This window comes from Callorhinus ursinus, unplaced genomic scaffold (genome assembly GCF_003265705.2).
Source record: "Callorhinus ursinus isolate GAN/ISIS: 27379988/994484 unplaced genomic scaffold, GSC_fseal_2.0 scaffold7, whole genome shotgun sequence".
NCBI lineage: Eukaryota > Metazoa > Chordata > Mammalia > Carnivora > Otariidae > Callorhinus > Callorhinus ursinus.
The window spans coordinates 25,295,742-25,301,741 of record NW_027397069.1 but is presented as its reverse complement, the minus strand read 5'-3'; the positions used below and the strand labels follow the sequence as shown (position 1 = coordinate 25,301,741).

Genomic DNA, 6,000 nt, shown 5'->3' with positions numbered 1-6,000 from the left:
TCTGAAACAAATAATGCAATATATGTTAAGAAAAAAAAAGAAGATAGCAGGAGGGGAAGAATGAAGGGGGGGAAATCGGAGGGGGAGCCAAACCATGAGCGACGATGGGACTCTGAAAAACAGACTCAGGGTTCTAGAGGGGAGGGGGGTGGGGGGATGGGTTAGCCTGGTGATGGGTATTAAAGAGGGCACGTTCTGCGTGGAGCACTGGGTGTTATGCACAAACAATGAATCATGGAACATTACATCAAAAAACTAATGATGTAATGTATGGTGATTAACATAACAATAAAAAATTTTAAAGAATAAAAAGATGACTCACAGAAAAGTTTGTTTTAGGTTGTTTACCAAAAGAGTATGAAAGGGGTCTACATCTAAGGTGAGGCTTAAGAGACAGAGAAGAGAAAGGAAGGAAAGGGAGATCTAACAAGCTAAGGAAAAAAGACTTGGAATTTGACATTAAAAATATGTATCTTATGTGTCCATTCCGGACATATTTATTATAATTTCTATCAAAGTTCATGATCCATAGAATTTCATATAAATTCAAAATATTGTTCAGTTAATTTTGACTTCCACTGAAAATAAATTTTGTCAACCATCTTTTGTTGAATGTTTTAGAACTAAACTCATAACAATGACATCTATAAAAATGCCATTAGGTTTTCTAAAAGAACATCAATCTGCTTGGAAGTATGAGCTCAACTCTTTAATGAATGTTTTTACATAGATGCTTTTTTCCCCTATGGGCAGCATGATGTACTGGAAGGAATATGAGAGTCTGGGATTAGAAGCACTTTAAGGGCATGAGTCCCAGACTCTGTACTACCAGCTGTGTGACCTTGGGGAAGTCACTTCATCCATCTGAGGCTTGTTTTTCTTGCCTGTCAAATGAAAAATAAAAGACACCGAACTTTCAAGGTAAGATATAGATTAAATGAGTAATATATGTGTAAGTGCTTTATAAATTGTAAAGTATCACACAAATGATAGTTATTTTATTTCAGATTAACTCAAATATTGCTCTAAATTGGTAAACTACAAACAAAACAAATGACTGTTAATGCCCATAGTAGCCCTGGTTCTAGCTAGAAAAATGTTCTATAGAAAACTAGACGTTTAACTAGCAAACTTTCAATAGGTTTGGACTCTTTTAAAAAATAATCATTATATATTTAAGTCATTCAATTAAGAAAAAAATAAAAGCCTCCTTTAAGAGAACCCCCTTAATGCTGAATCATTTACTCTTATCTCAAGTTTGATCCTATCCTCATATTCTGAAACCAAACCTGTCTTTCAGAGAAGCCTCGTTGAGCTGTGGATTGCATGAATGAGAAAAATGTATAAGAGCACATGCACACAGGGAAAACTTCCTCATGAGACAGTGGACACAGTGCCAAGGTTCCACTCTACTAAACAGAAAAGGTTTACTTTCTTTTGAAATTGGAAAAAGAAATGAACTTTTAGGTCAAAGTAAATGTGTTAGTGTATAATATTAATACATTCATCTTTATGCCAATGAGTTATAGATATGGCTTTTATATTTGTCATAACTCTGGTAATCTACGATGAATTCTTTGAGAAGCCTGGTTATCTGTTGTTCAAGGCACACCTGAGCACTGTTCCAACAGAGGTGATGTTGCCAGGAATCACAGATGTGGAGTGATTAGTTCTAACCTGAGAAATAGGGAAGGCTTTGCAGAGTTGATATTTAAATCAGTCTTTTGAGAATAAATATGCTTTCCACAGGTGGAGGTGGTAGGAAGGGCATTTCTGAGAGGAAAAGCAGCATGAACCAAAGGATAAGGCTGTGGAGAGAGAACGTTGGAACTTGGCAGTAGTCAATAACTGAGAGCGGCCTCTTCAATATAAAATCATGGGGGGAAAGTCCATTATTTACATGGTTAAATCTTACTCAAGTAGTTTTTGTCCATTATCTTGAATTGAAATATTTTACAGCTAAACCCACAAAATTACACGAACACCTGCAGAAATACCTAATGAGTAAGGAGTTGGTTGTTCAAAGAGCTAATGAGTTTAGAATTAATAAGGATGTTGTGTCGATAATAAGGCAGATTATCTTATGTAATAGTTATTCTTTGATTGCAAGCAACAGAAACTGATTCTAGCTGATCCAGACAGAAAAGAAACAGAAAGAGGAAAGAAGAAAGGAAGCCAGCCCTGTTAACAAAAATGGTATTCTTTTCAAATGATATTCTTTTCGAAGTCCCAGTGTTTTTCTTCTTTCCCCACAGCTGAACCATGTAATCAATCTCCATCCTGGAGGTTCAGTTTAACCCTAGAGACCACTGAACTAATTCCATCCTTTGTAGGGAACTCTAGGTCAATACTCAGGTTATCTAGCACCAAATATGCAAACATCTGATCCGTGCTCACTCTTTCTAGCAACCCTTGTGCCTTGCTACAAGACTGATAAGCATTATATCGTTGAATTCTGGAAACTGTCTTCTATAGACCCTTCTGGGGATAGGTTTTTGGTTTATTGCAGAGAATGAGGATCGATTTATATTTCATCCTCTCAATGCAAAATGTGGATACAGTTATTAATGGCTAACATGTATAAATCATTCATTACATGCCAGGCACTATGCCAGGCACCACGTATGTATTATTTCATTTACTTCTATCAACTTTAAGAAATAGGTTTATGAGTAAAATAGATTTACAAACGAAGAAATGGCAAATTAAGGAGTTTAAATAAATTTCTTACCATTACATAGATTACTGTGTTTCCTAAATGTCAAGATACCATAGGTTGTAAAAACAAAAACAAAGAACAACAAATGCTCAAAACACTACAGCCAACACACTGTTGGTTTAACGGTAGCTTTTCAGGGAGAGAAGGAAATAAGCCTTACATATACACATTGCTTCTAAGATGATCCTCTTGTCAGATGATCCTCATGTCAGATACATTTGGACTGAGGAGTGTCAGAGGTTGGTTTGAACTCAGGACTGTATAGTTTCAGAACCAATATTTTTACCATTATCTCTTCAGATCCAGAAAATCAGCCCTCAACTACCACAATGCTTGTGAAAGTCTCATGCGGTAAATACAAATTTTATTGGAATTGTGAAAATAGGCCAATGGAAAATAGAAGTGCAAAAACAAAAACAAAAAACCACTGATTAAATTCAAACTTGCCAACAATATTAGATTTACAAACTTTAAAATAAATGCAGGAAATAGAGAATATTTATTATGTACTAGTCACTTTATATAATTTAATTCATTTAATGCTCATAACAATTGTAGAATAAATGTAGTGTTATGATCCATATTTAATGAGTCAGAAACTTTGGCATAGAACCTGCCCCAGTTTATATACTAACAAAGTTTGTATTAGATTTAGCTCAGAAATAGTGAAATTGGTAGGAAATTCTACAGTTTCCTAGATTACAGGGATGCAGCAATGTTTTCTGAATAATTGAGTGAAATTAGGTAAGAGAAATATTTGTTGTTGGAGCAGATTTTTAAAATGGGAGTATCTGGTTTGTTGTGAAAATGAGATCCTTTTACATCTATTTTCTACTACATCTTAATTTTGTCAGTTTCAGGTTTGATGGTCATGGTAATTTTAGGAACACGGCCACACAAGAGGCTAAAAGTAATTGCATTGTAATCTTTGGTTACTTGTCCCCATGTACCTAGACTGACAGCAACTTGTGGTCAGGTGCCTATGGTTTGTTCCTGGTTGTATTGGTGGCACATGCAGCCAAGGGGCTCAATAAATACTTGTTGAATGAATGAAGCATGTAAGAAATTGAGCACAAACAATTTTAGATTTAAACAAAGAAAAGGCATATCATGAAGAATGTGGTCTTTTCACTGGCCACACCCAGCCTCTACAGGGCCTTTCATAAATTAGAAAAAGTGCTCTCTCAGGGTGGATAAATTGGGACAAGCAATCCATTGGGCACATGTGCTCTCCCTGATGTGGCCTAGCCCTGCAAAGAAATTCTTCCAGAGAGCCATGGAGTCCAGCTACACAACTAGAGCATAGATTTCCAAACCCACTTGCTCCCTTAGTCAGGCATGTTTAAACAGTGCACAAAATGTACAACTCTTTTGGGTGTTCTGGTTTACCTCAACTTTCCCTTGATTTTTTGGGGGGTGGCGAGGTGGGCGGTAGGGCAGGTGTCCTTTTGTCTTTCTTAATCAAGAAAATCCTAGTCTGCCTAGTTTGAAAAGATGTAAAATGATTGCATTCTATTGATTTTTACCTTATTAAACATCCATGTCAGTCTTTATTTTTCAAAGAAAATGCATTAGGTAGATTAGTTCCTTCTCTCCTTATACTGTAATCTATAAATAATTTTTATAGGATCTTTTCAGATTTTGGAAACCAAAAATATGAGCCCTGAAACTGTATATTTTAGTATTGAAACATTCTTTGAATTTTCTACTCAGTTTCTTGTGCCATTTTTCTTATTTTATATTAGATGAGCCACTAGAAAAAAAATAGCTAAATCCAGACTCTAAAAAATATGAAATTGTTTTTTCTCTTTCAGATATGCGTGCGCGCGCGCACACACACACGCGCGCGCACACACACACACAGCCTTTCTGTGTTAAGTGGGAACTTAGGGGCAACCTGATTCATAGCAAGAGACATAGGAATTCTGTTGGAATTAGTGGCTTTCTGAACTTCCCTGATTAATTGCAAATGATAATGGTAGTGATAGTTTCTTTTTTTTATTATTTATTTTTTAACAGGGAGAGACACAGCGAGAGAGGGAACACAAGCAGGGAGAGTGGGAGAGGGAGAAACAGGCTCCCCGCTGAGCAGGGAGCCGGATGCGGATGCGGGGCTGGATCCCAGGTTGCTGGGATCGTGCCCTGAGCCGAAGGCAGACGCTTAACGACTGAGCCACCCAGGCGCCCTGTAGTGATAGTTTCTTAAGAAGAGTTTAGTAAAGGGCGCCTGGGTGGCTCAGATGGTTAGAGCGTCTGCCTTCGGCTCGGGTCGTGGTCCCGGGGTCCTGGGATGGAGTCCTGCATCGGGCCCCCTGCTCCTTGGGAGCCTGCTTCTCCCTCTGCCTCTCTCTCTCTCTCTGTCTCTCATGAATAAATAAATGAAATCTTTAAAAAAAAAAAAAAGAAGAGTTTAGTAAAACTTAAATCTTAAAACTTCAGTTCATATCACTTAGACACACACACTGCAAAAATTAAGAAATTAAAACCAACATTCCTTTCTTGAACAATGGAAAGGCCAATTAAAATCCCTTTTTGCCTTGATTATAGCTCTGTCATAGTGTGCCTCTTAAGAGTGATATTTGTATTAATTTTAATAAGGACCACGGAACCGTTTTCAATTTCAGATATATGGGGGAAGAGAATATTTCAATTCAGCTAAAAGTCCTCAGGTTAGAACATTGGTTTCCTGTCCCCTAATGCATTTACAAATGTGGATGGATCTCAATATCTGCTGTAGCTCCCTTTAATCCTCATTTTTTTTTTTTTAATAAGTAGGCTTCATGACCAACTTGGGATTTAAACTCAGGACCCTGAAATCAAGAGTTGCATGCTCTACTGACTGAGCCAGCCAGGTGCCTCCTTCATCTTTTCTTTTATACTGAAGTTTGTCATTCATTAAGCTAATGCAACAAAGTGGAAAGAAGTTTTATGATGGAGAAGAGAACTTGTTCTTTCACTAGCTCTGAGGGTGATTCACTCTGTGTGAGTAGTGTGTGTGAATATGAGCGGGTTCTCTTCTCTCCATTGGTAAACAGGTGCAAGGACAGCTCCGTCAGGTGAACCTTTGTGAGCAATAGTGAAATACAAAGCAACGTGTTTGGAAGAATGCTAATCCTAGTGTTAGGACTGCTAATGCCTACCAATATCAGTTGACCCCTGCCTTATTAGAAACATTAATTCATAGCACCTTTAAAATGATGTGGTTTCCTAACGGCAAGGCATTTTCTTTTCTGGTTCATGTTGGTTTTACTATTGCCTTTACTGTTAAGTAGATGCAACCC

The 6,000-nt window shown here is 37.4% G+C and overlaps 1 protein-coding gene across 2 annotated transcripts in view; it reads left to right on the top strand.

Moving 5' to 3' along the window:
• Positions 1–6,000, top strand: part of SCEL (sciellin) — a 307,279-nt gene that overhangs the window by 125,930 nt on the left and 175,349 nt on the right. The window contains exon 3 of one of the 2 annotated variants that reach the window (XM_025875050.2): positions 754–921. The exons of the other annotated variant lie outside the window; for it this stretch is intronic. The gene's annotated coding sequence lies outside the window, so the exon portion shown is untranslated. The remainder of the gene's footprint in view (positions 1–753; positions 922–6,000) is intronic. 2 annotated transcript variants of the gene reach the window in all.